The 10,000-nt window shown below is 22.4% G+C and overlaps 1 non-coding gene across 1 annotated transcript; it reads left to right on the top strand.

Annotated features, from left to right (window-relative positions):
* The first annotated feature begins 190 nt into the window (after positions 1 to 190).
* Positions 191 to 306, top strand: LOC130814356 (U5 spliceosomal RNA). The gene has a single exon (XR_009042384.1). It is a non-coding gene; the product is annotated as a U5 spliceosomal RNA (small nuclear RNA).
* The last annotated feature ends 9,694 nt before the right edge of the window (positions 307 to 10,000 follow it).

The raw sequence follows: 10,000 nt of genomic DNA, 5'->3' as shown, positions 1-10,000 counted from the left end.
ATGTATTGAGGGATTTGTCAGCTGAAGATGACTTTCAATAAGAAAGGAAGTTGTCCCACATCGGCTAAGGGATTTGTCAGCTGAAGATTACTTTCAATAACAAAGGAAGTTGTCCCACATCGGCTATGAAAGATACTAATAAAAGAAAAATCCTTTAACTCACTTTCACAGATCTCATACCAACTTGCGCAGCCATGCCGTGAGCACAATGCGAACTATTCTTTCGCCTTTTACTAAAGAATACCGTGTGCTCGCTGCATTAAGTGGCATACGTTTATTTTTGGAAGAAGCCTTTAATTAAGGTTAAATGGGTCAAATGACCTGAAATATATGAATTTAATGACCTAAAAAAAAAGTAGGTTAAATGGGTCATTAGCAGTTTGATCCGATATGCTACAGATCAGGTCGGGGTTTCAATTTTTGACCCATTAATTGAATGGGTCAGGTTCAGGTTCAGGGTTTAGTGACCCATTTATATATGATCCGAAACTGAAAATGACCCAACCCGACCTGTTTGGCATCCCTAGTATTGCCCAAAACAAGAAATAATTTTTTTTTTATATATTTTTGAATCAATTTATCTCATAATTTATGAACATCATCATTTATTATGGAATTATCTTCACTTCTATATTTTGATATATATACGGTTGATTGCTACGGCGTAAGCAATGCATAAAAAAGTCATTGAATTTTACAAGTTTTCGAATAAATGTGGTAAATTCATAGGCTGCAATCAAGTCATTAATTAAAATTTATATTATTATTTGATTTGAGATGATTTAATTAATTACAAATAAGGAAAATATTGTTGATCATTCAATACTCGATAAACCTCGAATTTTTACTATAAACATTGTTTTCTTTTATTGGTTTAAATATATACAAAAAATTCACAATATCTTTATATTTTTTTTTTTATTTTAAAATTTTCTTGTATTCAATGTAATTACCCAATATGAGAAGCTTAACAAAAGATAACAATGGAGTCAATCATTACCTACCCTAATCAAGAATTACATGATATTTAAATGCTAAATATTTACTTCTATATATATGTGATATAATATTTCTGATATTTAAGATTAATTAATATTATATATAAATAAGCAAAATATTATTAATCATTCATTACTTAATATTACTTTAAATCTTATTAATTAAAAATATTTACGTATAATCTCACAAATAAAATATTTGTTTCTTAAATTGATTCAAATTTATACAAAAAAATTTCCAGTATCTGTTTATTTTATTTTTTATTTTAAACTTTTCTTGTATTCAATGTAACTACCGCAATATGAAAAGATTAGCAATGGACGATGGAATAGTGAATTATTATCTACCCTAATCATGAATTAAATAATATGAAAATCGTAAACATATAAAATATAATATTTGTGATATTTTGTAATTTAATAATTTATATCGCAATAATTATTTGAGATATTGGATTCATCTATAAATAAAAATGCCTTTAGGAGAATTTGTATTGGAATATTTTCTATAAGAAAATAGAATACAACTTGATTCTTTGTTTTTCTAAGAAAATAAAAGCATAAGATTTGGTTGTTTAGAAAAATTACAAGCCTTTGTAGAAGAATTGAAAAGGTATTCACTCAATTCGTTTTTGTATTTTTGATTCTTTGTATCCACAATTAACGTCAATAAATAAAACATTTGGAGCATCATATTATATGCTAAATTACAATTTTTTAAACAAATATTGAATAAATAAAACAGATAATATTATGAAAACAAGCATAATGTAAACTTTAAAGATTGGTGAAAGCTATATTTTATAAACTCACATATTATTAATATTGATGTTGATGCAAACACGTTCCAATTTTGTTTTTTAAAAAATATGATTATGATTAATTATGTTTTTGATTGTAGAGAAAAGATGCCGAAAGTAAGCATTATTATCTTTATACTCCTTGTCAATACTTTATTATGCTCAGGTTCGTATATATTTGTTTTTTTTAAGAAATATTTTATATTATAATACATTTATAGATACTCTATATTCTAACTTACTGATTTTGACTATAATATTTGAAGGTCGAGTACATGAGCAACTAAAAAGCTTTGTTCTCAGTGAAATTAAACTGACATGTTGTCATGACAATCATATTAGGGAATGTATTCCCGGTGAAAAGAGTGAAGAAAAGTGTAATGAAATGTGTACATCAAGCAACTGCTCAAAAGGTGGAACATGCAAAGTTTTGGCGCAACCCCCTCCAAACCATTATTGTCATTGCTTATGTTAATGTTAGCACGTAAATATTATTATATGGTAATAATTTGAAATTGACTTTGTTAAGGATCGAATTAAATCAAATGAATGAGATATGATTATTATTATTTTCATTATTTATGTTAATTTTTGCAATTTGAAAGTGAACAAGATAACATAAGATGAACACTTAAAATACGATGAAGGAGATAAATTCATTGTGCAAATGTGCACACTATTTTGTTTTTAGACATAATTATGTTTTTTTTTTAATCCTTGAGAGTTAAAGTCCGTTGTCTTATTATTATGCATATGAATACCTAGCGTGATGTGCACAATCTTTATTTATTATGTTAAATGTTAATTAATTATGATAATTTTATTGTGACATCTTCCCTTACCAAATTAAGCAATAATTATTAACCAAAAATATAACAGCGCCTCTCGTGACTGAACGTTTTTATAAGAGATGGCTCTCTATGCCCAGCCCCAATAATTAAAAAAACTAAATTTAAAAACTGACACGTGCGGTTGAGTCTATTCGAGTTTGTGTTATAACCTATTGAAGTTGGTATTATAACCTATTAAAGTTGGTATTATAATCTATTAAAGTTGGTATTTGGAGTTGGTATTATAACCTATTAAAGTTGGTATTATAACCTATATGGAGATACCAACTATAGTAGGTTATGATACAAACTTCAATAAGTTTTAATACCAACTTAAATGATTAATGTGTAATCTATTTAATTTGTATATTTTTTTAATATAGCTATGTAAGTAATATACATGATTTTCTATAAAGAAAAAAACTATTTCAAAATTAGTTTTTTTTTTTTGTCAAATTATAGCAAAATATTTTGATGAAAATAATTTTTTTTCATAAATAATTAATATGTTATCTCCATTGTAATTCAAACATGCTACATATCTTAATTGATTGTATATGGTAAAAATTAGTAAATAAGATATAGTTTTAAAATATTTTGTAACTATTTAATTAAAAAAATTTAATCAAAGATATTTCTCTAATTAAAAATTGTTTCTTCATTAGTTTATTGTATCGATCGAAAGATAGAATGTCGATTTATCATCCACATTAAAAATTGCCTGAATTTTAGATTATTTTTAATAATTATTTTATTAAATAATTCCTTCCCTCTCTTTCTTTAATTATAATAGTCCTTCCCTCTCTTTCTTTAATAATACTAATCCTTCCCTTCTTTCTTTAACTATAATAGTTCTTTCTTCCCAAAAATCTTTATTTATTTTCTACCTTATTTTGTTCCCTCAGTGTTTGTTGATTGGTATTACCCAAAACAAGAAATAATTTTTTTAATATATTTTTGAATCAATTTATCTCTTAATTTATGATCATCATTATTTATTATGGAATTATCTTCACTTCTATATTTTGATATATATATATATATATATATATATATATATATATATATATATATATATATATATATATATATATATATATATATATATATATATATATATATATATATATATATATATATATATATATATATATATATATATATATATATATATTTAAATATATATATATATATATATATATATATATATATATATATATATATATATATATATATACATATATATATACATATATATATATATACATATATATATATACATATATATATATATATATATATATATATATATATATATATATATATATATATATATATATATATATATATATATATATATATATATATACATATATATATATATACATATATATATATATATACATATATATATATATATATATACATATATATATATATATATATATATATATATATATATATATATTTAAATATATATATATATATATATATATATATATATATATATACATATATATATACATATATATATATATACATATATATATATACATATATATATATATATATATATATATATATATATATATATATATATATATATATATATATATATATATATACATATATATATATATACATATATATATATATACATATATATATATATATATATATATACATATATATATATATATATATATATATATATATATATACATATATATATATATATATATATACATATATATATATATATATACATATATATATATATATACATATACATATATATATATATATATATATATACATATATATATATATACATATACATATATATATATATATATATATATATATATATATATATATATATATATATACATATATATATATATATATATATATATATATATACATATATATATATATATATATACATATATATATATATATATATATATATATATATATATATATATATATATATATATATATATATATATATATATATATATATATATATATATATATATATATATATATATATATATATACACACACACACGGTGGATTGCTCCGGCGTAAGCAATACATAAAGAAGTCATTGAATGTTACAAGTTTTCGAATAAATGAGGTAAATTCATTGACTGCAATCAAGTCATTAATTAAAACTTATATTATTATTTGATTTGAATTGAATTAATTAATACTACAAATAAGGAAAATATTTGTTGAACATTCAATACTCGATAAACCTCGAATTTTTACTATAAACTTTGTTTTCTTTTGTTGGTTTAACTATATACAAAAATTCTCAATATCTTTATATTTTATTTTTTTTTTATTTTAAATTTTCTTGTAATCAAAGTAATTACCCAATATGAGAAGCTTAACAAAAGATATTTATGCAGTGAATCATTACCTACCCTAATCAAGAATTACATGATATTTAAATGCTAAATATTTACTTCTATATATGCGATGTAATATTTCTGATATTTAAGATTAATTAATAATATAAATAAGCAAAATATTATTGATCATTGATTACTCAATATTACTTTAAATCTTATTTTAAAAATATTTACGTATAATCTCACAATTTAAATATTTGTTTCTTTTATTGGTTCAAATATATAAAAAAAAATTTTCAGTATATGTTTATTTTATTTTTTATTTTAAACTTTTCTTGTATTCAATGTAACTACCGCAATATGAAAAGCTTAGCAATGGACGATGGAATAGTGAATTATTATAACCTACTCTAATCATGAATTACATAATCTGAAAATCGTAAACATATACAATATAATATTTGTGATATTTGGTAAGTTAATAATATATATAGCAATAATTATTTGAGATGTTGGATTCATCTATAAATAAAAATGTCTTTAGGAGAATTTGTATTGGAATATTTTTTCTATGAAAATAAAATACTACTTGATTCTTTGTTTCTCTAAGATAATAGAACCATAAGATTTGGTTGTTTAGAAAAATTACAAGCCTTTGTAGAAGAATTGAAAAGGTATTCACTCAATTCGTTTTTGTATTTTTGATTCTTTGTATCCACAATTAACATCAATAAATAAAACATTTGGAGCAATCTTGAATAAGTAAAACAAATAATATTATGAAAACAAGCATAGTGTAAACTTTCAAGATTGGTGAAAGCTTTATTTTATAAACTTACATATTATTAATATTGATGTTGATGCAAACACGTTCCAATTTTGTTTTTAAAAAAATAAGATTATGATTAATTATGTTTTTGATTGTAGAGAAAAGATGCCGAAAGTAAGCATTATTATCTTTATACTCCTTGTCAATACTTTATTATGCTCAGGTTCGTATATATTTGTTTTTTTTAAGAAATATTTTATATTATAATACATTTCTAGATACTCTAAATTCTTACTTACTGAATTTGACTATAATATTTTCAGGTCGAGTACATGAGCAACTAAAAAACTTTGTTCTCGGTGAAATTAAACTGACATGTTGTCATGACAATCATATTGGGGAATGTATTCCCGGTGAAAAGAGTGAAGAAAAGTGTAATGAAATGTGTACATCAAGCAACTGCTCAAAAGGTGGAACATGCAAAGTTTTGGCGCAACCCCCTCCAAACCATTATTGTCATTGCTTATGTTAATGTTAGCACGTAAATATTATTAGATGGTAATAATTTGAAATTGACTTTGTTAAGGATCGAATTAAATCAAATGAATGAGATATGATTATTATTATTTTCATTATTTATGTTAAGTTTTGCATTTATTTAGTAGATAATAATTTGAAAGTGAACAAGATAACATAAGATGAACACTTAAAATAGGATGAAGGAGATAAATTCATTGTGGTGCACACTATTTTGTTTTTTGACATAATTATGTTTGTTTTTTAATCCTTGAGAGTTAAAGTCTGTTTTCTCATTATTATGCGTATGAATACCTAGCGTGATGTTCACAATCTTTATTTAATATGTTAAATGTTAATTAGTTATGATAATTTTATTGTGACATCTTCCCTTACCATATTAAGTTAGAATTAGAGGACTTAATTTAACTATTATTAACAAAAAATAACAGCGCCTCTCGTGACTGAACGTTTTTATGAGAAATGACTCTCTATGCCGAGGCCCAATATTTAAAAAAAATAAATTTAAAAACTGACACATGCGGTTAAGTCTAATTGGAGTTGGTGTTATAACCTATTGAAGTTGGAATTATAACCTATTAAAGTTGGTATTATAATCTATTAAAGTTGGTATTTAGAGTTGGTGTTATAACCTATTAAAGTTGGTATTATAACCTATTTTGAAATAGGTTATAATACCAACTTCAATAGGTTATAACACCAATTTAAATAATTAATGTGTAATCTATTTAACTTGTATATTTTTTTAATATAGCCATGTAAGTAATATACATGATTATCTCCATTGTAATTAAAAGATGCTTCATATCTTAATTAATTGTATATGGTAAAAATTAGTAAATAAGATATAGTTTTATAATCTTTTGTAATTATTTAATTAATTAAAATTAATCTAACATATTTCACTAATTAAAAATTGTTTCTTCATTAGTATACTTTGTCGATAGATAAATAGATTGTCGATTCATCATCCACATTAAAAATTGCTTTAAATTTTAGGTTATTTTTAATAATTATTTCACTAATGAATTCCTTCCCTCTCTTTGTTTAATTATAATAGCCCTTCTCTCTCTTTCTTTAATTATAATAATCCTTTCCTCTCTTTCTTTAACTATAATAGTTCTTCCCTCCCAAAAATCTTTATTTATTTTCTACCCTTTTTTTTTCCCTCATTATTGTTTGTTGATTGGTATTGCCCAAAACAAGAAATAAATTTTATTATATATTTTTTAATCAATTTATCTCATAGTTTATGAGCATCATTATTTATTATGGAATTATCTTCACTTCTATATTTTGATAAATATACGGTGGATTGCTACGGCGTAAGCACTACATTAAGAAGTCATTGAATTTTACAAGGTTTCGAATAAATGTGGTAAATTCATTGGCTACGATCAAGTCATTAATTAAAACGCATATTATTATTTGATTTGAGATGAATTAATTAATACTACAAATAAGGAAAATATTGTTGATCATTCAATACTCGTTAAACCTCGAATTTTTACTATAAACTTTGTTTTCTTTTATTGGTTTAAATATATACAAAAAATTCTCAATATCTTTATATTTTTTTTAATTTACAATCTTCTTGTATTCAATGCAATTACCCAATATGAGAAGCTTAACAAAAGATAAGAAAGCAGTGAATCATTACCTACCCTAATCAAGAATTACATGATATTAAAATTCTAAATATATACTTCAATATATATGCGATATAATATTTCTGATATTTAAGATTATTTAATACTATAAATAAGCAAAATAATATTGATCATTCATTACTCAATATTACTTTACATCTTATTAATTAAAAATATTTGTTTCTTTTATTCGTTCAAATATATACAAAAAATTTTTCAGTATCTGTTTATTTTATTTTTTATTTTAAACTTTTCTTGAATTCAATGTAACTATCGCAATATGAAAAGCGTAGGAATAGACGATGGAATAGTGAATTATTACCTACCCTAATCATGAATTACAGGATATGAAAATCGTAAACATATACAATATAATATTTGTGATATTTGGTAAGTTAATAATATATATCGCAATAAATATTAAAGATATTGGATTCATCTATAAATAAAAATGTTTTTAGGAGAATTTGTATTGGAATAATTTCTCTAAGACAATAGAATACTACTTGATTCTTTGTTTCTCTAGGAAAATAGAAGCATAAGATTTGGTTGTTTAGAAAAATTACAAGCCTTTGTAGAAGAATTGAAAAGGTATTCACTCAATTCGTTTTTGTATTTTTGATTCTTTGTATCCACAATTAACGTTAATAAATAAAACATTTGAAGCATTATATTATATGCTAAATTACAATTTTTTAAACAAGTATTGAATAAATAAAACAAATAATATTATGAAAACAAGCATAATGTAATCTTTAAAGATTGGTGAAAGCTATATTTTATAAACTCGCATATTATTAATATTGATATTGATGCAAACACGTTCCAATTTTGTTTTTTAAAAAAATGATTATGATTAATAATGTTTTTGATTGTAGAGAAAAGATGCCGAAAGTAAGCATTATTATCTTTATACTCCTTGTCAATACTTTATTATGCTCAGGTTCGTATATATTTGATTTTTTTAAGAAATATTTTATATTATAATACATTTCTAGATACTCTAAATTCTTAGTTACTGATTTTGACTATAATATTTGCAGGTCGAGTACATGAGCAACTAAAAATATTTGTTCTCGGTGAAATTAAACTAACATGTTGTCATGACAATTATATTGGGGAATGTATCCCCGGTGAAAAGAGTGAAGAAAAATGTAATAAAATGTGTACATCAAGCAACTGCTCAAAAGGTGGAACATGCAAATTTTTGGCGCAACCCCCTCCAAACCATTATTGTTATTGCTTATGTTAATGGTAGCACGTAAATATTATTAGATGGTAATAATTTGAAATTGACTTTGTTAAGGAACGAATTAAATGAAATGAATGAGATATGATTATTATGATTTTCATTATTTATGTTAATTTTTGCATTTATTTAGTAGATAACAATTTGAAAGTGAACAAGATAACAGAAGATGAACACTTAAAATACGATGAACGACATAAATTCATTGTGCAAATGTGCACACTATTTTGTTTTTTTGACATAATTATGTTTTTTTTAATCCTTGAGAGTGAAAGTCCGTTTTCTCATTATTATGCGTATGAATACCTAGTGTGATGCTCACAATGTTGATTTATTATGCTAAATGTTAATTAATTATGATAATTTTATTGTGACATCTTCCCTTACCCCATTAAGTTAGAATTAGAGGACTTAATTTAACTATTATTAACCAAATTTAATCTAACATATTTATCCAATTAAAAATTGTTTCTTCATTAGTATATTGTATCGATAGATAGATAGACTGTCGATTTATCATCCACATTAAAAATAGCCTAAAAATTTTAATTATTTTAACTAATTATTTCACTAATTAATTCCTTTCCTCTCTTTCTATAATTATAATAGCCCTTCCCTCTCTTTCTTTAATTACAATAATCCTTTCCTCTCTTTCTTTAAATATAATAGTTCTTCCCTCCCAAAAATCTTTATTTATTTTCTACTCTTTTTGAATCAATTTATCTCATAATTTATGAACATCATCATTTATTATGGAATTATCTTCACTTCTATATTTTGATATATATACGGTTAATTGCTACGG

The sequence above is a fragment of the Amaranthus tricolor genome, chromosome 5 (genome assembly GCF_026212465.1).
Source record: "Amaranthus tricolor cultivar Red isolate AtriRed21 chromosome 5, ASM2621246v1, whole genome shotgun sequence".
Lineage (NCBI taxonomy): Eukaryota > Viridiplantae > Streptophyta > Magnoliopsida > Caryophyllales > Amaranthaceae > Amaranthus > Amaranthus tricolor.
Note: the sequence above shows the minus strand (reverse complement) of the source record. Positions and strands in the feature narration are given on the sequence as shown.